The sequence below is a fragment of the Caretta caretta genome, chromosome 1 (genome assembly GCF_965140235.1).
Source record: "Caretta caretta isolate rCarCar2 chromosome 1, rCarCar1.hap1, whole genome shotgun sequence".
NCBI lineage: Eukaryota > Metazoa > Chordata > Testudines > Cheloniidae > Caretta > Caretta caretta.
The window spans coordinates 331668728-331692850 of NC_134206.1; the positions used below are offsets into that span (position 1 = coordinate 331668728).

At 40.6% G+C, this 24123-nt stretch overlaps 1 protein-coding gene and 1 long non-coding RNA gene across 16 annotated transcripts in view; one reads left to right on the top strand and one right to left on the bottom strand.

The window, feature by feature from the left end:
- Positions 1 to 19584, top strand: part of LOC142070651 (uncharacterized) — a 90835-nt gene extending 71251 nt beyond the window's left edge. Inside the window, exon 3 of the long non-coding RNA XR_012666594.1 lies at positions 19183 to 19584. This is a non-coding gene — a long non-coding RNA (uncharacterized LOC142070651). The remainder of the gene's footprint in view (positions 1 to 19182) is intronic.
- MAGI2 (membrane associated guanylate kinase, WW and PDZ domain containing 2) overlaps positions 1 to 24123 on the bottom strand; it is a 1189595-nt gene that overhangs the window by 864498 nt on the left and 300974 nt on the right. The gene's annotated exons all lie outside the window — the stretch shown is intronic.

A 24123-nucleotide genomic window follows, 5' to 3' on the forward strand; every position in this document is an offset into this window, starting at 1 on the left:
AAAACATCTATTTTTGGCCCCATGTGTTACATTTAACTCTACATCCCTGAGCCGGATACTCCACACAAGGTATCTGGCTCCAAATGATTTCATCCACCTTAAAGAAAAAAATATGGTTCTTGGCTAGTCATTCCTTCTAGAACTATAAACAGTAATCCCCTTGGAAAGAACTAACATAGGGTCTAAAAGTCCTCCTAATTCTCATTCGAGAAGATTTTTCTGCTTCTTGACACTGTTGGTATTAAGAAAGCAAACACCGTACATCATTCCTGACATTTTATTCAAAATTCCCCAAGAAAGAATTGTAGCTATCTATAGCAACAGTGCTTGCTGAATTTTTAATTCTCTAAAAAGACCCTGCTATGCAGTGGAAGTTATTTTGAAGTCTTAAATATAACCTAAATATGGCAATAAGGCATTGTGATTTATTAAGGATCTTCCATTCATTACCACATGTTCCTTCCAGAGCAGTTTTAAGTTTATATGCACAGAAGTCAGAAGGATCATTCTCTATTCCACACTTTCTGATTAAAAAAGATAAAAATTAACAATGGACTATTTGCCCATTAGCTAGTTTCTTGCAAATAACCAGTGTTTCACATATGGCAATGCTGATGTTGGGTGTTGAAAACAACTGTCTAAATAAAGCATTTTGTGGACACAGCCCGATCAGTTATAGGAGGTAGCCCCACCCGTTCTGCTGGTGAGTGCATTAGCAGTAAGTACAAGATGCCAGGAAAATCAATGGAACTTTCTTCATCTTGCAGTGGTATCAATGACTTTTCTCTGCAAGAGTGAACATCCAACAATTGGTAGAAGCAAAAGCTATAAAAAGACCAATACGTCATTTTAGACTAACCTAAAAATGTTAGGGTGTAGTTAGTAAAATAAAAATATACAGTCTCCAGTTTGCCTTCCTCTAGCTCTGCAAATAGAACAGGTGGTCAAGAAGCATGTCTATATTTTATAGACTAAAGGTCAACAAGGATAAAGCTATCCCTCTTTCTATATATAATGAAGACAACTTAAATATGCATCTCCTGTGCTGTCTAGTGTATTCCTGCTCAGGTGCTATATGACTAGATCATTCACCAACCTCTGAATCTAAAACTACCATTTAAAAGCAATTTGTAAAAATAGCATTTTTATGAAATTACAGCTCAGACCATGCAAGTATTAGATTTAGTTAGCTTGGAAATTGTACTGTTACACACTGACCCAAAATGATCAAAGGAATGTCTTTGTGGTGGTGAATACATGGATGGTGTCTTTACATTCCTAGGTTTCAGCTGCAGCATGTTATCGTCTAACAAAACAAAACTTATTCTGTTGCTGCAGAAAGATCTTTTTAGATGTTATCAAAATTCTAAGCAAAACCTCATACTCCTTTGCAACAGGCTTTTACAATATTTATAATCTCTGATTTTCTTCAAAGCAATCATTTCACAATCTCAGACAACTCCATAAAAATATAGGGATTAGGCTTTAGCACAATTCTTCTCAATGGGTGTTTATCTTCTTTCTTACTCTTTCCTCCTGATGTAGCAAGGTACGACAGCTCTCATTCCACTCAAGCCCTGACTGAAACTATCACATCCATAGAACAAGGGAATGCGAGTTTTGGGGGGAATGGGAGTTTTGGGGGAAATGCAACATCTCACCTTCTCCTCTGCCCCCCACTCACTCTCTCTTTCACATTCCTCATTTCTCCAGTAATAATAAATAAGAACTTTACACTCCAAAAAAAAAAAAGGAGTACTTGTGGCACCTTAGAATCATAGAATATCAGGGTTGGAAGGGACCCCAGAAGGTCATCTAGTCCAACCCCCTGCTCAAAGCAGGACCAATTCCCAGTTAAATCATCCCAGCCAGGGCTTTGTCAAGCCTGACCTTAAAAACCTCTAAGGAAGGACATTCTACCACCTCCCTAGGTAACGCATTCCAGTGTTTCACCACCCTCTTAGTGAAAAAGTTTTTCCTAATATCCAATCTAAACCTCCCCCACTGCAACTTGAGACCATTACTCCTCGTTCTGTCATCTGCTACCATTGAGAACAGTCTAGAGCCATCCTCTTTCGAACCCCCTTTCAGGTAGTTGAAAGCAGCTATCAAATCCCCCCTCATTCTTCTCTTCTGCAGGCTAAACAATCCCAGCTCCCTCAGCCTCTCCTCATAACTCATGTGTTCCAGTCCCCTAATCATTTTTGTTGCCCTTCGCTGGACTCTCTCCAATTTATCCACATCCTTCTTGAAGTGTGGGGCCCAAAACTGGACACAGTACTCCAGATGAGGCCTCACCAATGTCGAATAGAGGGGAACGATCACGTCCCTCGATCTGCTCGCTATGCCCCTACTTATACATCCCAAAATGCCATTGGCCTTCTTGGCAACAAGGGCACACTGCTGACTCATATCCAGCTTCTCGTCCACTGTCACCCCTAGGTCCTTTTCCGCAGAACTGCTGCCTAGCCATTCGCTCCCTAGTCTGTAGCTGTGCATTGGGTTCTTCCGTCCTAAGTGCAGGACCCTGCACTTATCCTTATTGAACCTCATCAGATTTCTTTTGGCCCAATCCTCCAATTTGTCTAGGTCTTTCTGTATCCTATCCCTCCCCTCCAGAGTATCTACCACTCCTCCCAGTTTAGTATCATCCGCAAATTTGCTGAGAGTGCAATCCACACCATCCTCCAGATCATTTATGAAGATATTGAACAAAACCGGCCCCAGGACCGACCCTTGGGGTACTCCACTTGATACCGGCTGCCAACTAGATATGGAGCCATTGATCACTACCCGTTGAGCCCGACAATCTAGCCAGCTTTCTACCCACCTTGTAGCGCATTCATCCAGCCCATACTTCCTTAACACTTAGAGGAAGACTTAGAGACTAACACATTTATTTGAGCATAAGCTTTCGTGGGCTACAGCCCACTTCATCAGATGCATGCAGTGGCAAATACAGTAGGATGATTTTATATACACAGAGAACATGAAACAATGGGTGTTACCATACACACTATAACGAGAGTGATACAGACTGAACAGCTCACCTTAACATTCAAAAACCAGTCGGAGAACACTTCAATTTCTCTGGTCACTCGATTACAGACCTAAAAGTCACAATATTACAACAAAAAAACTTCAAAAACAGACTCCAATGAGAGTCTGCTGAATTGGAATTAATTTGCAAACTGGATACAATTAACTTAGGCTTGAGTAAAGACTGGGAGTGGATGGGTCATTACACAAAGTAAAACTATTTCCCCATGTTTATTCCCCCTTCCGCCCCCACCCCACTGTTCCTCAGAAGTTCTTGTCAACTGCTGGAAATGGCCCACCTTGATTATCACTACAAAAGATCCGTCCATCCCCCCACCCCGCTCTCCTGCTGGTAATAGCTCACCTTACCAGATCACTCTCCTTACAGTGTGTATGGTAACACCCATTGTTTCATGTTCTCTCTGTATATAAATCTCCCCACTGTATTTTCCACTCAATGCATCCGATGAAGTGAGAAGTTGCTCACAAAAGCTTATGCTCAAATAAATTTCTTAGTCTCTAAGGTGCCACAAGTACTCCTTTTTTTTTTTTGTGGATACAGACTAACACGGCTGCTACTCTGAAACCAACTTAACAGAATCCCTCACTCCTTAGGAGAGGACACCAGCCTGCTGAAAAATGTACCGCTGAAGTCTGCTTAGACTTCAGCCGGGCCTGAAGAGGTCTCATTTGAATTCTGGCACAGAGTCACAAATTTGCAGGATGAACATTCTTCGCATCCATGACATCTGCTTTCCCTGCTCTCACCCAGATGTAAATAATTCCATTGAAGTCAAGAGAATTGCACAATTGTGACATTTATTGGAGATGGGAATTTGAGTATACAGGTATTGCCTAGTGCAGGGGTTCTCAAATTTCATTGCACGGCGACCCCCTTCTTACAACAAAATTACTACACTACCCCAAGAGGGGGAACCGAAGTCTAAGCCGGCATAAGCCCCACCACCCTGGGATGGGGGACCAAAGCCAAACCTCAAGGGCTTCAGCCCTAGGCAAGAGGCCTATAACCTGAGCCCTGCCACCCAGGGCTGAAGCCTTCAGGCTTCGGCTTCAGCCTCGGGCAGTGGGGCTCAGGTTGGCTTCAGTCCTGAGCCCCAGCAAGTCTAAGCCAGCCCTGGTGCCCCCATTAAAACAGGGTCCCAACCCACAGTTTAGGAACCGCTGGCCTAGTGTGTGGAACCACATCTCTAAGCCGGAAAACTTAAAGAGGCATCTATGATTGTGAAGGACCTCACTCACAGGTTGAGGATGTTGCTGGGCTACAAGGCATTGATTTTTACAGTCACTTTCCCAATGGTTGCCCTGAGGCTGACACCAGGCCCTTTCAGTATCTTGGATTTTATTGCTGCGTTTCCTAGCTGCAGCAGGTGGTGAGGAAGCAAACAAATTTCAAGCTGGGTTTTTTAATATGATTTGCAGTTTAATATTAGGAATTTGTAGTTTTCTTCTGGAGTTTTAACTGAAGTTTTCTCCATGTGTATAAATCATAGGCAAGTAACGTCACATTACAAATAACCCCTGACCTTGTAAACTATAGAGGTAGATGAAGTCTATCAGAAACAAAACAGTCAGGTGGATGTTTTTAAAGACGCTGTCAAGACAATAATGGTTGATTAACCAGGGAAATTTTTTTATATAAAGAGAAAATGACCTATTTACAGATACATAAGAACAATAAATATCAAAGTGTCCTTGAACATGAATGAAGCATACCTAGCGAGAGGATGCTGAAGAGAAAACTATATGGTTTTAAAACATAATTAGGAAATCATAATTATACACCAAAAAGAGAGATGCCACAAAGGGAAGGGCTGAAATCTCAGCTGTGGACTCGCCATCACAGGGTAGACAAATTGCATTTAGATTCTCTCCTTGAGAGCATAATGCACTAAAAGTATAATTCCTGCAGCTCTAACCAGCTGCTCCGAAAATCTGAAGAGATGGGACAGGCGAAGGTATGAGTAGATTGGTATTCACAGCTCTGGATGAATGGTCTTTAATTTGACCTCATATGACAATCCCACCAATATAGTTCTCACGGTATTGAAGTCTAATGACCTCTAGGGGTCAGCTGAGTGGACCATCCATCAGGTCTGAAATACTCAGACTCTGTGGAACCAGTTCAGATATTGGCAATGTTGACTCAGCTCTTCCTCCTGAAGAAAGCCCTGAGCTCAGTGCAATTTGCTGTGATGGAATTTATTGTTCTATCTGCTCTCCAAGGACATTAAAACAAACATATCAAAGGAAACTATACAACAGTAGTGACAGGTCTCTGACTTTTTCTGTCACTCAGCTTTGTGCAATATTCAATATGCTGACTGGCACCTGACTACACCAGAAACAGCTGCATTTGAATGGTGAAATTACTACTATGATATTGCTTACCATTTGCAAACTTTATAGTTCAGCCTGAAGCCTTCCTCCCACACCCCCCACCCCTAGTTTGAGCACACATATTTAACCCATTTTGGACTTATGAGAATTATAGTGATACATTTCTCCCACCGGAAAAGGATTTTCTTGAACACTGTTATATCAAAAAGGACTGGAGTTTGAAAATTGAGCTTGCACATAGCACCAGACTGAGCCAGCAAAGCACAGAAGCTTGTGTATTTCTTTAAACATACGAGTAGCCCCATTTTCTTAACGAGATGCACTCAAGTTCTTTGATGGACTCTCACTTTGATCATTTATTCTTTGCCAGTGAATTTCTTTCCAAACACAATGGCTTACAATACTTGTCAGAGTTCTGCCTCAGAAAGGACTTCAGGACTTTGTACAGTTTTATTGTGGAATGAATGTGATGATGAATGGGATATGATTATGTCCCTGTGGCCTGCGCCGCTCCCCGCAGTTGACATTGCCTGGGAACAGTGAACGCAGCCACTAGGAGCTGCAGGCGGCCATGCAAATGTAAACCAACTCTCTGGCAGCCAATCAGTGAATCACCCTGATGGGCCGCATGTGGCCCATGGGCCACCCATTACCCACAGCTGGATTATGTGGTAGTGTGTTTAGTGACATATGGCAGGGATTGGGGTGTAAGCACCTGTCTACGCTATTGTTATATTAGATGACATATTTTAAATCTTTCTTCTATCAGTTCAGACATTCTTTGACTTAAATTATGGAATATTATTTTGCCAGTATTCTTTACCGAGAGGAAATAAAATATTTAACTTATTTCACTAACACACATTTTTAATTTTTTTTAAATGTTCCTTTTCTGATCGTACATCTGGAGAGATGTGAGTTTTCCACTAAGTTTAACCTACTTTATATATTTTCTACATTTCTACTGAAGTAAGATGTTTCATATGAATGAGGCACTGGTTTTTCTGCAGCGCAGAACATGGAGTCTAACAAAATATTTCTCCAGTAGACAATAAAGCTAAACAGAGGTAAAGCACACTGGACAACCAGTGGTGTCTTTGAGCATGACTTAGTAAGTTATACAATCTGTGTTTTCCTTGATAGTTCTCTAAACAATGTGAAAAATTACCTTTTTCTATACTGCCTTGTAACACCTGCTAGTACAATGATATGACAGTTCAGAATTTCCATCATAACCATTGTTGCAAATATCTATGAAGCCCATAATAAGTCCCTATAAACTAAGGCAAATTTTTCAAATTTGAGTCACTTAAGTGAATGGGCTGATTTTTTTTATAAGGCCTGAGCACTATGTGATGTGTGCCTCAGTTTTGAAGATTGAAAAATAGTGGCCTAATGAAATAAAGGTAATTTGTATATGCAAAAGTGTTAAATGAAATGTCACAGTTATGTAAAGGTTATGTAAGTGAGAACCACCCTTTCTGCCACAAAGGTGGGCATTTAAGGATACTTTATCTCATTCTTTCTATTTTAATAAATTTAGAATACCTTCTGGTAAAACAAAGAAACAAACACAAGGAAGATTACTTAGATTGTAATCTTCTTGTGGCAGAGAACATCTTTCTGTTCTCTGTTTCTACAGCATCTACCACACTGGGGTCCTGGTCTATGACTGGGATTCTCAGGAGCTATCACAGTACAAATCATAAATAATAATATGTACTAAGGAAATGAACATCATTTGTGAATATTGCACTCAAGGTTCCACGTCTGTGAAGGTGAAACCTACAGGGGAATTGCTAAACTGGATTACACTTATGGTCCACCCAGTCCAGTATTCCACTTCAACAGTGGTTAGAACCAGATATTTCAAAGGAAGGAGTAAGAAACCCAACAGTAGGCAGTTATGAGATCCCTGACATGCCGTAAAGTATCTTCCTAACCCCTAAAAGACACTGGCTTAAGCACTGAATTCTATAAGTGCTTCCAAAACTTTTTTAAAAGAAGATTTACTATTACAACTCAGCATATTCTTCTTTAAAACTGATGAAAAGTGATTAGTTAATAAAAATGATTCAGTTACAATACACACATTGTGTAACTGATATGATTGAAAGCGCCATCTTTGCGTGCATTTCTCAAAGCTCACTAATCAAGTATTCCTACACATTTTCCTTATGCTTGCTCACATTCTCTTATTATTGTTTGGCTTATTTCAGTGGTTTTAAAACTTGTTTTTTAAAAGACTTTTAAAAGGCTTTCACACAGCAAGTCTCTGAGTGTAACTCCCGCTCCTTACACATTAAAAATGGGGGGTAATTTAATTTAATGGAGGATGGGAGATGTCAGCTCCATGGAGCTAATGGATTTGTGACCCCCATGTAACCACCTTGTGACCCTCCTGTTTGAGAACCCCTGGTTTATTTCATGAATCAGAATCATAGAATAACAGGGTTGGAAGGGACCTCAGCCGGACATCTAGTCCAAACCCCTGCTCAAAACAGGACCAATCCCCAACTAAATCATACCAGCCAGGGCTTTGTCAAGCCTGACCTTAAAAACTTCTAAGGAAGGAGACTCCACCACCTCCCTAGATAATGCATTCCAGTGTTTCTCCACCTTTCTAGTAAAAAAGTTTTTCCTAATATCCAATCTAAACCTCCCCCACTGCAACTTGAGACCACTACTCCTTGTTCTGTCATCAGCTACCACTGAGAACAGTCGAGATCCATCCTCTTTGGAACCCCCTTTCAGGTAGTTGAAAGCAGCTATCAAATCCCCCCTCATTCTTCTCTTCCGCAGACTAAACAATCCCAGTTCCCTCAGCCTCTCCTTAGAAGTCACGTGTTCCAGTCCCCTAATCATTTTTGTTGCCCTCCCCTGGACTCTTTCCAATTTTTCCACATCCTTCTTGTAGTGTGGGGCCCAAAACTGGACACAGTACTCCAGATGAGGCCTCACCAATGTCAAATAGAGGGGAACGATCATGTCCCTCGATCTGCTGGCAATGCCCCTATTTATACATCCCAAAATGCCATTGGCCTTCTTGGCAACAAGGTCACACTGTTGACTCATATCCAGCTTCTCATCCACTGTAACCCTATATCCTTTCTGCAGAACTACTCCTGAGCCATTCGGTCCCTAGTCTGTAGCAGTGCATGGGATTCTTCCGTCCTAAGTGCAGGACTCTGCACTTATCTGATGAGGTTCAACAAGGACCTCTTTTGGCCCAATCCTCTAATTTGTCTAGGGCCCTCTGTATCCTATCCCTACCCTCCAGCATATCTATCTCTCCACCCAGTTTAGTGTCATCTGCAAACTTGCTGAGAGTGCAATCCACACCATCCTCCAGATCATTTATGAAGATATTGAACAAAACCGGCCCCTCGACCAACCCTTGGGGCACTCCACTTGATACCGGCTGCCAACTAGACATGGAGCCATTGATCTCTACCCGTTGAGCCCGACAATCTAGCCAACTTTCTATCCACCTTATAGTCCATTCATCAAGCCCATACTTCTTTAACTTGCTGGCAAGAATACTGTGGGAGACCATGTCAAAAGCTTTGCTAAAGTCAAGGAACAACACGTCCACTGCTTTCCCATCATCCACAGAGCCAGTTATGTCGTCATAGAAGGCAATTGGATTAGTCAGGCATGACTTGCCCTTGGTGAATCCATGCTGACTGTTCCTGATCACTTTCCTCTCCTCTAAGTGCTTCAGAATTGATTCCTTGAGGACCTGCTCCATAATTTTTCCGGGGACTGAGGTGAGGCTGACTGGCCTGTAGTTCCCAGGATCCTCCTTTTTCCCTTTTTTAAAGATGGGCACTACATTAGCCTTCTTCCAGTCATCCGGGACCTCCCCCGATCACCATGAGTTTTCAAAGATAATGGCCAATGGCTCTGCAATCACATCCACCAACTCCTTTAGCACTCTTGGATGCGGCGCATCCGGCCCCATGGACTTGTGCTCGTCCAGCTTTTCTAAATAGTCCCGAACCACTTCTTTCTTCGCAGAGGGCTGGTCACCTCCTCCCCAGGCTGTGCTGCCCAGTGCAGCAGGCTGGGAGTTGACCTTGTTCGTGAAGACAGAGGCAAAAAAAGCATTGAGTACATTAGCTTTTTCCACATCCTCTGTTACTAGGTTGCCTCCCTCATTCAGTAAGGGGCCCACACTTTCCTTGACTTTCCTCTTGTTGCTAACATACCTGAAGAAACCCTTCTTGTTACTCTAAACATCTCTTGCTAGCTACAACTCCAGGTGTGATTTGGCCTTCCTGATTTCACACCTGCATGCCCGAGCAATGTTTTTATACTCCTCCCTGGTCATTTGTCCAATCTTCCACTTCTTTAAGTTTCTTTTTTGTGTTTAAGATCAGCAAGGATTTCACTGTTAAGCCAAGCTGGTCGCCTGCCATATTTACTATTCTTTCTACACATCAGAATGGTTTGTCCCTGTAACCTCAATAAGGATTCTTTAAAATACAGCCAGCTCTCCTGGACTCCTTTCCCCCTCATGTTATTCTCCCAGGGGATCCTGCCCATCAGTTCCCTGAGGTTGTCAAAGTCTGCTTTTCTGAAGTCCAGGTTCCGTATTCTGCTGTTCTCCTTTCTTCCCTGTGTCAGGATCCTGAACTCGACCATCTCATGGTCGCTGCCTCCCAGGTTCCCATCCACTTTAGCTTCCCCTACTAATTCTTCCTGGTTTGTAAGCTCTGCCCCCAGCTGGTTCCTCCAGGACTTGCACCAGGAAATTGTCCCCTACACTTTCCAAAAACTTCCTGGATTGTCTGTGCATGGCTGTTTTTCTCTCCCAACAGATATCAGGGTGATTGAAGTCTCCCATGAGAACCAGGGCCTGCGATCTGGTAACTTCTGCGAATTGACGGAAGAAAGCCTTGTCCACCTCATCCCCCTGCTCTGGTGGTCTATAGCAGACTCCCACCACCACATCACCCTTGTTGCTCACACTTCTAAACTTAATCCAGACACACTCAGGTTTTTCTGCAGTTTCATACCGGAGCTCTGAGCAGTCATACTGCTCCCTTACATACAGTGCAACTCCCCCACCTTTTCTGCCCTGCCTGTCCTTCCTGAACAGTTTATATCCATCCATCACAGTACTCCAGTCATGTGAGTTATCCCACCAAGTCTCTGCTATTCCAATCACATCATAATTCCTTGACTGTGCCAGGACTTCCAGTTCTCCCTGCTTGTTTTCCAGGCTTCTTGCATTTGTGTATAGGCACTTAAGAGAACTCACTGATCGTTCCACTTTCTCAGTATGAGGCAGGAGCCCTCCCCTCTCACGCGCTCCTGCTCGTGCTTCCTCCCGGTATCCCGCTTCCCCACTTACCTCAGGGCTTTGGTCTCCTTCCCCCGGTGAACCTAGTTTAAAGCCCTCCTCACTACGTTAGCCATCCGGCTTACGAAGATGCTCTTCCCCCTCTTCGTTAGGTGGAGCCCGTCTCTGGCTAGCACTCCTCCTTCTTAAAACACCATCCAATGGTCAAAGAATCCAAAGCCTTCTCTCTGACACCACCTGCATAGCCATTCGTTGACTTCCACGATTCGACAGTCTCTACCCAGGCCTTTTCCTTCCATGGGGAGGATGGATGAGAAGACCACTTGCACCTCAAACTCCTTTATCCTTTTTCCCAGAGCCACGTAGTCTGCAGTGATCTGCTCAAGGTCATTCTTGGCAGTATCACTGGTGCCCACATGGAGAAGCAGGAAGGGGTAGCGATCAGAGGGCTTGATGAGTCTCGGCAGTCTCTCAGTCACATCGTGAATCCTAGCTCCTGGCAAGCAGCAGACTTCTCGGTCTGACATGGACACATCCACTTTGACACTTGCGTGCAGGACCAAACAAACTCCTCTTTGTCCATTCAAAAAATGTTTTACTTTAATTATGATAATTAATATTCACCTGCTTTTAAACAAGTTCAACACACTAACTAATGCATAAAGCACCCCATTTCCTCCGGGTCATGCAATCAAGAAAACCATATGTGAGAAAGTGATTGAAAAAAAACAGAATGACAAGACAAAATTAAAAGCTGGCACTTTAAGTCTTCACTTCTCCTGCTGGACCTAAATCTTGCAAGGTTCCCAAATCAGCAAGAGACAAGAATAAGGGCATTATCCCAGTGTCCTGGACAAATTATAATTTTGGGTATGGGATTCTTACACACTTCCTGTTCTGTTGTGTGGTACTACTGTGCACTGTTCCAACAGCTGATTTATTTCAATGGTGGATCAGTTAACCTTTTTTCTAGAGTACTCTGGGATCCTTAAGGATGCAAGTATCTAAATAAATGTAAGCTGTTTAATTTTAAAGCCTATGCAAACTGAACTGAGTAAAGTTATAACTTCATTACATCAAGCTACTTAGATGTGAAACAGATTCTACATAAGGCAATACAATAGGTAACAAAAAGAATGCAAAACATCAGACAGGCAGATGCTGAGAATCTGTCTTTTGCTCCTTGGCAAAGTAATTTGCACATGTATATTTTCTGTTTATTTTTATAGTGTTCAAACTTTCAACTGAGATTGAAATGTCGCTTGTTGAGCTGTCTGGATTATCTATCCTTTATGGTCTGAAAATCCCAGCAATGTATGGATAAGATTGGAAAAGATGCATGCAGTGATTACAAAAAATAAAATGGCAATTTCAAAATGTTGAGCGCTAAAATGTCTTTTGAAGGTCAACAACCCATTAATATTATTTCCTATTGCTTCCACAAGTGCTGGCTGCCCCACGATAAAATTCAAATAAAAACATGATCCCTTTCCTGAGGAGCTTACACATGACAGCAGTGGAGTCTTAAAAGTGCACCTCCCCCAGTAGGGTCATTTCCACTAAATTATATTGTGTTCTTATATATATATATATATAAAAAAAGCACACTCACTTTCTGTGGGGCCAGGTGGAATTTTAAGGACCCATTACGGTAATTTCAGACATGACATATGGGAATATCAAAAATGAACAGGGTGGGAAACACTTTTCCCATCCCACAAGAGTTTGAATTTTCCCCGCCCTGTCCTTGAATTGGGAAGAATGTCAAAATCTTGAAAACTTTTGCAAACCAATAGTTTGACCAAAAAAAAAAAATCAGATAGAATCTACTGAAACATTTATATTTCAACTTTTTCCTTACACACACACACACACACATACTCTCTCCCACCATTTAGTATAAATGAAACTAAAATTCCAAAACAAAAACTTGTTTCAAGCGGGAAAATGACATCATAATAATATGTATTATCCACAACATATTATAGTATACATTAAGCATAAATAGCAGTTGTAAGTTGTGTGTATGATATGACTAATTTTTGTTTACACTTTGTCACAACAAAAGCCAGTTTTATATTCCATTATAAAAACATTTTAATACAAGTGCTATTCTAATATTATGGTTGGAATATAACCATGATAATACACATTTTTTGCAAAGTTCAAAAGGCCTCAGTTTTAAATACATGTACATACATTTCTGCCTCAATAAATAATGCGATTGCAAACGAAAAGGTCTTTTTTTTTTTATTAATCAAAGGTTTTTTGCTCAAAGGAAAAAAGCGAAGGGGAAAAACGTCAACATAAAAAGTTAATGGTAATAAAATAACTTTTTTGTTTTTTATAAACTTGTTTGCACATTTATTAAATATTAAAATATAGTTATACATTTATTATAGCCCAAATGCTTAAAAACAATGTATATTATGTCTTGTTATGCTGCAGAATGTTAAAGCCAACTAAACAAATCTCAATATGTTTCTATGTCTCCCAAGCACAAACAGATGTCGTGAAAATTTATTACCCTCAAAGAAGATTTGCATAAACCTGCATTTAAACTTCATTTTGCTTTATTTTTTTTACTATTTTCTCTTCTGCTATGTTAAAGGAAAATGTATACATTAATTAAAGTTTGTACTTCCAAATCATAGAATATCAGGGTTGGAAGGGACCACAGGAGGTCATCTAGTCCAACCCCTTGCTCAACACAGGACCAATCCCCAATTTTTGCTCCAGATCCCTAAATGACCCCCTCAGGGATTGAACTCACAACCCTGGGTTTAGCAGGCCAATTCTCATACCACTGAGCTATCCCTCCCAAGCTTACTTTTGAGTTTCTTAACCCCTTACAGGTAAGGAGGAATTTAGGCTACCCCATGGTTATGACATGTCAAAAATGTTTAACAAATGTTTAATTTCTATCACAAGTAGATTAACTCTAAAAAGCTTGGGTAAAAAAATCTGTTGCTAACTCTCTTGTTAACACAGAGTGCTTAGCAGGGAGAGCAACACAACTCCTCTCAGAATTGACGGCGATCATCTATTTTAGCAGTCAAGTGCTATATTATGGAAAACTACTAATGTATATGTTAAGGGAGTAAAATGAATGTCTATATGCAAAAACTATGAAAGAATCTAAAACGTATATCAGTGCTAAAGAATTGGAAAAATGAGAACGAAAAGCAAAATGTATTTTAATAAGGGGGGGGGAATTAAGAGTAAAAATCCAAGTCATTCTTCTATCATGTGCTGTACCAAAACATCGCTTGCGTAATAAGCAACTTGGTCCCTATTACACTGTAAATAAACTAAGTTCATCTATGTATAAATGTGGGTTAGTGAAAACACAAGAAATGTAAAACAAAAACAAAAAGTTTATCAGGTTAACTGACTTAAACTTTAATGGCGCATCCCACAGGCTGGAGACACCAGAAGATATCAGCATACAGTGAAGAAATCCCCAGGCATTGGAAAAAGAAAAGATAAAGTGTTTTATAAATTACAAACTGTTCCACTTCATTTCAACCACAGATGGACAATTGAGTGTGCAATTGCAACCAAGCGGGAATTTTTTGTAACATTTTGTAATATTTTTATGAGACCTTTTGTGTCCGTTTCCCCTACGTGATGCATTTTTATCTCATGGCTGAAAAGGGGCTGTTTTCTCTCAGGCAGGCAAAGAGACACAGATATGGGTGTTGCCTAGTTGTCTGGGTTTTAATCCCTATATCAGTGGAGCTCTTGAGAATTCAATGGCAGATCCAATTGCCTGGATATAGACATCTAGCAAGCAATGACCCAGAGGGATATGGATGGTCTCGCATCTCAGTAGGGAGGGTGAACAGCATTTCCCCAGCTGGCTAGCATATAATATTAATATGTATAATCCTCACCTTTTATATTATATATATATATATATATATATATATATATATATACACACATACACACACTCACAGGTACTATTAAGCATAAATATGATAGCAGTTATATAGCCTAAATCAGCCTATGTTTTTTTATAACCATGCTCACTTTTACTAAGTATCCCATAACCACTTGCATTTGCAGTCAGTTATTGACTTAAGCAAATAGGAAGCTGTCAAGACCAGGACCGATGAATAAGGCTATGGTTTTGTCATGAATATTTTTAGTAAAAGTCATGGACGGGTCACAGGCAATAAACAAAAAATCATGGAAGCCATGACCCATCCCTGACTTTTACTAAAAACATCCCTAACAAAATGGGGAGAGAGGAGGGTCCAGCACCCGGCCTCCCACCTGCAGCATTGCCCTCTGAGGCTGGAGCGGAGGGGTGGGGGGTCTCCCCGCCACCACCGACTGGGGAGCTTTGCCCCTTCCAGCAGCTCTTGAGCAGCTCTGGGATCCCTCTGCCACCACCAGAGGTGGCTGGGAGCTGCGGGAGGAAGGCGGCTACTCACGGTGGCTGAGTAGCTGCAGGGTCCCTCTGCCACCGCGACTGGTGGCTGGACAGCTCAGGGGTCCCTGCCAGGAGCCGGTCAGTTGCGGGGACCCCCAATGTCATGGAGGTTGCTGGAAGTCATGGATTCCGTGACTTCCGCGACCTCCGTGACATAATCTTCGTCTTACCGATGAGTGCTTTACCATAGCAACAGAAAGGGAATTAGTCTCACAGGTCAGTACTGGAATGTCCCAAAGGAGGAGGACAAGACATAATTGTTCTACCCTAATACAAACCTATGAGGTGCTTTCATGCCCCTTGGTACCTGGAATGCATGTGTTCAGAACAAAGAGATAAGGGTACACCATGGTACCAGAGAAACAAGGTAAAAAGCTGATTGGTTAAATCTAGTTTCAGATGATGTACACGGTACCTTTTACTTGTAAAAGGATAAGGTATAAAAAGATGGCTTTAGCATACATTGGAAGCATACATTCTCTGTAAAGTGAATATAATAATGCTTCACAGAATGGCTCCCTAGAGACTGATATCACATAGAATCTACACTATATTTTTATTGGCTTATAGCAATAAACCTGACTGATGATAACTATTTGATTCATTATGAAATATATTCAAGAGACCAAAGCGTGGCCAAGCAATTGACTATACAATGTATCAACAAATCCCAGTCTTTTCAAATCTGTCTTCATATGAAAATTTGTCCATGCCCCTAATCATTCTCTTTGCCCTTCTTTAAACCCCCTCTAATTCTGCAATATTCTTTCTGAGATCAGATGACCAATAAGACAAAGAATTCCAGATAAGGTGGTACCACTGATTGTAGAAAGGCATTACAATATTCTCCATATTAACAACATCCTATTCCTTATGCAATCTAAGCTTGTTAGCTTTTTTAACAGCAACTGCACACTGAGGAAAGGTCTTTCCTGAGTGGTCTACAAAGACATCCATGGTCCCATCTTGAGTTGATACAGATCCCTGTAAGGTGTACTAGATACACAGGAATTCCTGCAATGAGATTGGTGAAGGTTCTGTATGTAAGAACATTTTTCTACTGTTTTCCTCACTTTGAATCCAATATTGCCATCTCCCCCTCACCTTTGTTCAGAAGCATATCTAATTCTTCTACGATCTAATTCGGGGATCGGCAACCTTTGGCCCATGGCCCACCAGGGTAACCCCCCCAGCCCCCATCGGCCTGGAGCAGCGAAACACGGCCAGTGGGAGCTGCAATCGACTGAACCTGCGGACGCAGCAGGTAAACAAACCGGCCCAGCCTGCCGGGGGCTTACCCTGGTGGGCTGCGTGCCAAAGGTTGACAATCCCTGATCTAATTACTTACTCCGAACACGCTTTCAGGTATTGTAAATTCTGGCAAAATGATTCTCAATTTTCTATGTGGCTTGGTTTCAGCATTTTTTTTGTTGGTTATTTTTTTAGAACCACTGTTTTTTAAAATCATAATATGATGGGAGGTTTCTTTTATTGTAATTTATTCCGATCATTTTGTATCATTAAAAAAAAAGGTTCCTCCCTTCTCCTTTCCCCAGTAGCAATAAGCCCAATATAGTCTCTGCATTTTTATTTAGCCATTAGTTTAGATATTTGCAAATCCTGTCTGCTTTATAATGTCCCACCGTTGGTCAAATTCAATTAAATATATATACCTATATTTATTATGGTATATTACCATATTACCTATTATATTATTATAATATAGGTTACCTATTATATATATATGGTTCGGGTCATGACAACCCATGGAGGACCTGACCTGCTTTCCATGTGTTTGGGCAGCAGTGAGGAGAGATTGACTAACTTTTATATCTTCTTGTGGCCTAATTCACTTCCATTATTTGCTTACTTTACATTTTCAGTTTAGCATTAATCTGGACCCCATGCTGACTATATATTTAAAAATAATAATCCAAAAGCAGAGCTGGCCTTCCTGATGCTAAAACCACTAACATCTACAGGGAAATCACAAGCCGATATACTACCCCGATAAACAAGCAGTCTGACAACATTTTCTTCAGCATTTTCAGAAATGATAGCTGGCTTCAGGCTGAGCTTCCCTGAGACTAGCTCGGTTTCATCCAGCTCACTGTAAGACTGTTTCCCCCTCCCCCGCCCTTATTGCTTTAGCAGTCTGGTTAATAAGGAGCCGCAAGCCCTCTCAAGCAGGTGCCCACAGAGAAGAGATACCAGGCTACATTGACGAACAAGATGACATCCTTGTTGACCTTTGTTAAAGCTGTTGACAATCTGCTCCAGTTAAAAAGTTTTCTAGTCTCATACAAGAGAGACTAAACAGCTATTATCGGCTCTTGTTGCACTAAGCAGTACTGCAAAGAAAGTTGGTACAATTATATATCCAGTGCCAGTTATACGTAAGCACCAGCAGCACTTACTCTACAGTGCATTCACTCACAACTAACAGAGAGGCTTCGCACGTGCATCGGGGTATCCAAATCTGAACAAGAGGTTGCACAAGCCAGATCTACCCACCATATCAAACCCATAGTGAGAACATGTTTGGATAAAATATTATACAGTAGGTTAGGTAGAATGCTTCATAATGGCAATAATAAACTTTTGATAAATATATATTTTACTATTCCACCAACATTGTACATATCAGCAACCAGTTTGTCGTCTTCATTGCAGCTCCACAGTGGGATTAAGATTTAAGGATTTTCCCCTACTATACTCTTAAATCTTTCTTTTTCATTACCCTGCAGCACCTCATGGTTGAGCAGATCTTTTTATTATTTCTCTCAAGCTTAGTATTCTACATTTGTCTGCACTGAACTACATTTGGGATATATATCAGCACAGGTGCTTAAAAGAAAGTCTTTTCTATCTGACTAACCCGTTCCTTATGTTTTTCATAATTGAAGAATTCTGATTTTTTTATGTTACACAAGGAAAAACAAAACAAATCCAGCCATGGATTTTTACTTCTTGAACATAAACAAACAAGAACTGAAAGGTACAATTAATCATGTCATCAAAACAAAAAAGAACATTCCTTTTCTCTCTCTTTTTTTATTTTTTTTTACTTTTAAACAAATCACTTTGTAAAGAGGAGTTTGACACTTTAATAATTGATTGGAGACTTAGTGTCATCCAGGAAACAACAGAATGAAAGCTTTGTTATTTTTTCTTCAAAGACAATACAGATGATTCAAATCATGTTATGGCATTCTTAACTCCTTAGTGCTGCAGAATGTACATTTTACATCTATCAAAGCAGCATTTTATGACCTTGTATATGTTAAATCCCTTGCTTTGAAAAGGACAGGATGGTATGACACTCCATTAACGTTAAGTGTTAATATCAGTTCGTATGTTGTCAGTGAAAAATAAAAAGGATGGTCAAACACTATATGAAGCAACACGGGAAGGATTTTGTGAGCCTCTACTACTCAATCAAGTTTTCCAACACCAGGATTTCCTCAAACCAGTACATACACTGCTATCAATACCAGTACACTTGTCTAGGTGGGAATTCCGAAGAAGCTAGATCCTTCAAATACTCGCCAATGCCTGGAAGAAATTCAGGGAGTATTCAAAGTGACATGAGTATAAATGCAACCCACATGACCCTGGTAGAAATAAATATATTTTGAGTGGCTTAGCAACACTCAGGTGGAATCCTGGCCTCACTGAAGTCAATAGGAATTTTGACATTGACTTCAATAGATCCAGAATTCCAACAAAAGTTTTTAGTTAATATTGTCTGTGTATTAAGAAATAAATGCATGTCTTAAGTAACTACTTAGGTACAAAGATAATAAGTGCCTTATAAATTATGACAGGTAATTAAAAGTACACTATAAGAATAGAGAGTATAACAAAAAAGTTTGACAAATTTAACTATAATATTAATTTTTTTCTTTAACACTCATTTAGTTTGCAATGAAAGATGTAGCCTACTTAGTCAACATGGGAAAAGTGCTGAATATAGTTTCTGAACAGGAGGTTTACTATTAACAACATGTTAGTAATATCTGTGTTATTCTTACAGGTTCTCAGAAGAGAAATTCCCAGTGCAAGCATAGGAAGTAATCCTTAAGGAAATGGATATCCATCCATCCACCCTCATTTTAGTCTACTATAATATAAATTCTGGAATCAGGAAGATAAAGTTATTACCAGAATCTGATGATTCTGAGTGTATCCACCGTTGAATGTCAACTTCTCCTAGACTATTAAGAATTGAAGGTTGTGGGTTATATGCAATTTTAAAAGTAATTTCTGAGTTATACAATAATGTCTAGGATTTGACCTATGCCCTCAATGTAATAATTTGGACATTCATAATGCACCTGTTCCTGGAACTGTAATCTCCATTAGTTTATCTAGGAGAATAAATGTAATGAAAATACCAGAAATGCATAGAATTTCCATCTCACAGCTAAAACTGCATAAAAAATAAATGCGACAAAGAAAAATAATCATAATTCTTTATACATGATTATGTATATACTGGAAACATTCTGATTTTAAAGTAATACTAACAGTATTCTAATAGATAGAAACATTAATTTTACCAAGTTTCAAAGCTGAAGTAATCACTTGCTTATTATGTTTCCCCTTATCAGACTATTCTAACAGTCTCAATCACGGAAGACAGTGGTTATGGTATTTGGTATGTATGAGGCACTGAATATATTTCTTTGTAGAGCACACTGCAAAAAAGCAACTACGGCTGATTTATTCAACAGTTTGTGATTCAAAATACACTCCAGACTAAATAAACGTGAAGCGTAAAAAACACCCTATGTCCCTCACTTGGCACCAGCTACTTTATGGTGAGACTGCAGCAGTGGAAGAATAGTTATATCATTGCAGCTGCAATGCTGGATGAGTTCGATATCTAGGGCTGTTAATTCCTCTATGTCTGAAGCAGAAAAATAATTCAAAGACGTTCAGGTTTCACTTGTGACCAATGTCTCAGAAGAGCTCAAAGTTCACGTGTGTATGAAACAGAATGTCCATGTCATGTTTTATAGATTGTACTGACAACAGGAAAGTTCAAATGGCTAAGAGCAAGAGAAGAACCAAATTCCATGAGACAGCTTTAAATATTAGTCAAGTATAAAAGATTGCTTATGTACTTTAAGAACAGATTGCTGCCCCTTCTATGAAAATAGTTTCTCTGCTAATCTTTGATATCCTAAAGAAATAAAAACTCAAGCTGTATTGCTATCGTGTCTGAAGGTGAGCAAAGTTTTATTTGTATAAACGTGATACTCTAAATCACTTTTGTTGGATGATAAAAAAGGAAAAAACCTGTTCCATCACATTAGTATTTTACACAGCTGTCTGACAAGTTGCAAAGTAATATACTTTATTTCATTATACCTTACTGAGCACATCAAATGCTGTTCAGTAATACTAGCTAGGTTGCATTATAGTAATATGCACAGCCTTTTAGTCACTGTTGTGTTTATGATACTTGTGACAGATATGGCAATTTCCTGTAATATCCTGGACAAACCTTACTGAATTAAGTTTAAGTATCATAGGAGTCAATTACATTAAAATGAATGTTTTTTCTATATTATTGTGGGATTGTAGCATCTCCAAGGTGGAGACCTGACTGATTTAAACCCTGCAAAATGTTATAAGCTTCAAAAGATTATATGAAACAATGTGAACTTTTAAAGTTAAATGAGAATCCTATAAAATACTGGGGGGTAGGGGAGAGGGGAGGAAGGGAATGAAAATTCCCCACCTCCAGACACAATGTTTTGAAACTATGTTTTGAGGAGAAACCCACGGTCTATCTGATTAGGTAATCATGGTATCTAAGGATCAAAGATCCTTGGAACTGTATAAAGGAGAAAAAAATCACAGATCCATGAGTGTGCTTGTTCTGAGTTAACAGCTGTTAATGAACTTGTGACCACAGAGAACCCCTTTGGCGGGTCATAAAGTAGTCAAGAGCCCTTTCTAGAGTTGGGGTGATCTCTGATAAGCTTATTAGCATGCAAGTAGGCTCTTTTATCGTTTTCAGTGTTTTCTCTGTAAAGCTTTTACCTAAAGAATAAGGGTGCTTGCTCAGAAATGTGCGGTAACTAAACTTAGGGCAATTATGCTGTTGATAGCCTGTGAGGAGAAAAGCAGAACAGGCCTGCTTAGGCAGTCTGATTTTCTGGGAAATTCACAGTGTAGGCAGAGAATGGTTCATCCAGGAAATACCCCAGTCAGGAGGGAGATCAAGAGAGGCATGTCTCCACCCAAGAGACGTGATGGCTGGGGAGCCAAAAGCCTGAATGTGGTGCCCTAGATGGTGGACCATAACGTGGGAATACAGGTGCAGTTGCCCTGAAATGTGACAATACTTAAATAGCAACAGTACATACAATCTACCACTTTCTATTTAAGTTACTACTCTAATTGCAATAACAGCATTTATCACTGACAAGTAATTAGTTTGCGTTAAAAGTAACTTCATTATTGAAAGAGGCTCTTTATGACCTTTCCTCTCTGTACCCACAGTGCAGCCAGGCACCATTTTATTGATGCCTAAAGACCAACACCCTCTTTCTTGAATCCTAACTGCGACTAGCCATGCAGAGGGTGCACTCCCTTGAATCACTGACAGTTCTTACACCAGCTGCTAGGGCACATACTATCAAGTACTTCAGCAGGGGATAAGAGAGTCTTTCAAGTGACATTTATTCAAGAGACGTTATGAATAATGCAGCTTTGCCTTCCTCCTGAGGCTCTTAGCATGTTACACACACTAATACAACACCCTGGGAAGTAGGTAAGAACTGAATTATTATCCAGTTTGCAGAGGAAGAAACTGAAGAGTCTTAGTGACTTGTCCAAGGTCACACAGGAAGCCCAGCAGATGAACAACAAAGAACAGAACCGGAATATGACTTTAACCACACAAGCATCCTGTCTTTCTTTATAAAAAGAATGTCCCACACAAAATCAGACCCTCATGTTTACAGGTCACTGAAGTTTTTGGTTATTTAAATAAAGTAGTATACCATGAAAAACTCAATTCACAAAGAACAGAGACTCTGATACCCATACAGCAGAAGAACCACAAAGAAAAGTGAATCTTTACTGCCAATGAGTTTACTTTCCATAACATTTATTATAAATATCATAGGAGCATAGGAATGATTTTAAGAGTTTGGATCTCTGGACCATTCGATCCGCTGCTCCACCTCTGGAAGTGTCCAATATCCGACGATTCAGAGGAAGGCAAAAAAACCCCACCCAAACCATAATGCTTATTTATTATTCAAAATAAAGGCTGAAATGAATACTGGTCACTTTGTTCTTCAAGCCTCTGTGAAAAGGTCAGTCTAATAATTAGAGAAAAAGAAAGAAAAACATTTGCCTGATGTTTGAAGGAGAAGTGATTCTCTGGCTAGCAGAGAAACATGAGAGAACAAGCTAACTGGGTTTCAGGTTGATAACACCAGAATCTTCAGATTGCATGCTTCCTAGAGGCAACAGCACATGGGCCTCAGAGCCAGGGTATGGGAGGTGTGACCTAGTGGTCAGAGCAGAAGCCGGGCCAGGTCAGACACTAGGAGATCAGAGGCTGAGACAAGCCAGAGGGCATACCTGGAGGTGGGGAGGGTCAGGTTACCAGGATGCCAGCAGCAGGAGCAAGTATTGCAAGGGAAACAGACTGAAGCGGGGAGAACCAGTTGCATGGACAACTTCCTGAGCCTGTGCTGGGTTTATACAGAAGCTGAGAACCAATCAGAATGCCCAGCATTCTGCCAATTGGAGTCCAGTACTAGAGTCTGCTGTCATGGTTCAGTTTCTATTCTGGCAACTGTAAGTAGGTCTCTCGGTGGCAGAGCTCTATAGACCAACGTTCAAGACCTGTGGTCCCTGACATTGTGCCCCATCCCAAAATTCTTAATGAAGATTTGCAGAACTGACCCTGAGGAGGTGACATACCTCTTTCATGAAACATCCCTGCTGAAATGCTCTCATGTTATTCTGTAGCTGTCCTTCTCATAGCCGTTGTATGTTAGACTGGTGCCTGTTACTCTATTTGGCATACTGCACTTATTGTATAGCACCAGTGTAACTCGATACATATGAATAAAAGCTTTAGTGTTTTGCTCTTGGATGCTTAATGAAGAAATGCTCGTACTCAAGCTCGTTAAAACTTGATCAGGGTGGTGTGCCTTACTGTTTCAAACAGAAATAAGAGGAGGAAAACTTCAGTGTTTAGTTGCTCCTCTTATTTAAAAGCAAATTTTCAGATTCGTTTCCTTCCAGTGATGACCAATGCTAGCAGTAAATAAGGGAAATGTTCACCTTGCCAGAGGGGCCCATTAAGAAATGCTATGATTTTATGTCAATAGACTGGAGAAGGGCAGAATGCATTTTAATCTCTCTCATCCAAAGAATTTTTTAACCTCTGAATTCTCTGCTGCCACATTCAAACTGGTTCTTTTATATGTGAGCTTACAGGTGATACAGAAAAGTAAAACTCAAAGCCAAAATTCAGTTCTTCCAAACCAGGACAGCTGTTTGTTCTCTGATTCTTCATTCCTCTTTTCTATTCCGTTTGGGCTCCCATTCTTACAAGCCTCATATATAGCAAGAGAAAGAGAATTCCCACAAAGGATAGGCAGAAAGGTATGTAACCCCCAAGGAGATTACATAGATTCCTGGGACTCTGTCTGCTGGCAGCTCAGGGAGAGGCAAACTGTCCCTGGTAGGGAGGGGGACCCAAGACAGACTAGTGTCCGCGCAGCAAACAATAGGGAGTGAGAGGCCCTCCCAGGGAGAAGCCATTTTGGAGTCAGTCTGGAGCCAGCAAGGGAAAGGGCAGGACTGGCTGCAGGGAGCTGGTGAGTCCCAGGCCTGCATGCAGGGTTCCCCACAAGAACAGGCCTCTAGGGACCTGACAGCAGATCCCTTAGCTGGATTTTTCCTTCCCCACTGATGATTCCCAATTTGTAGCATTTGC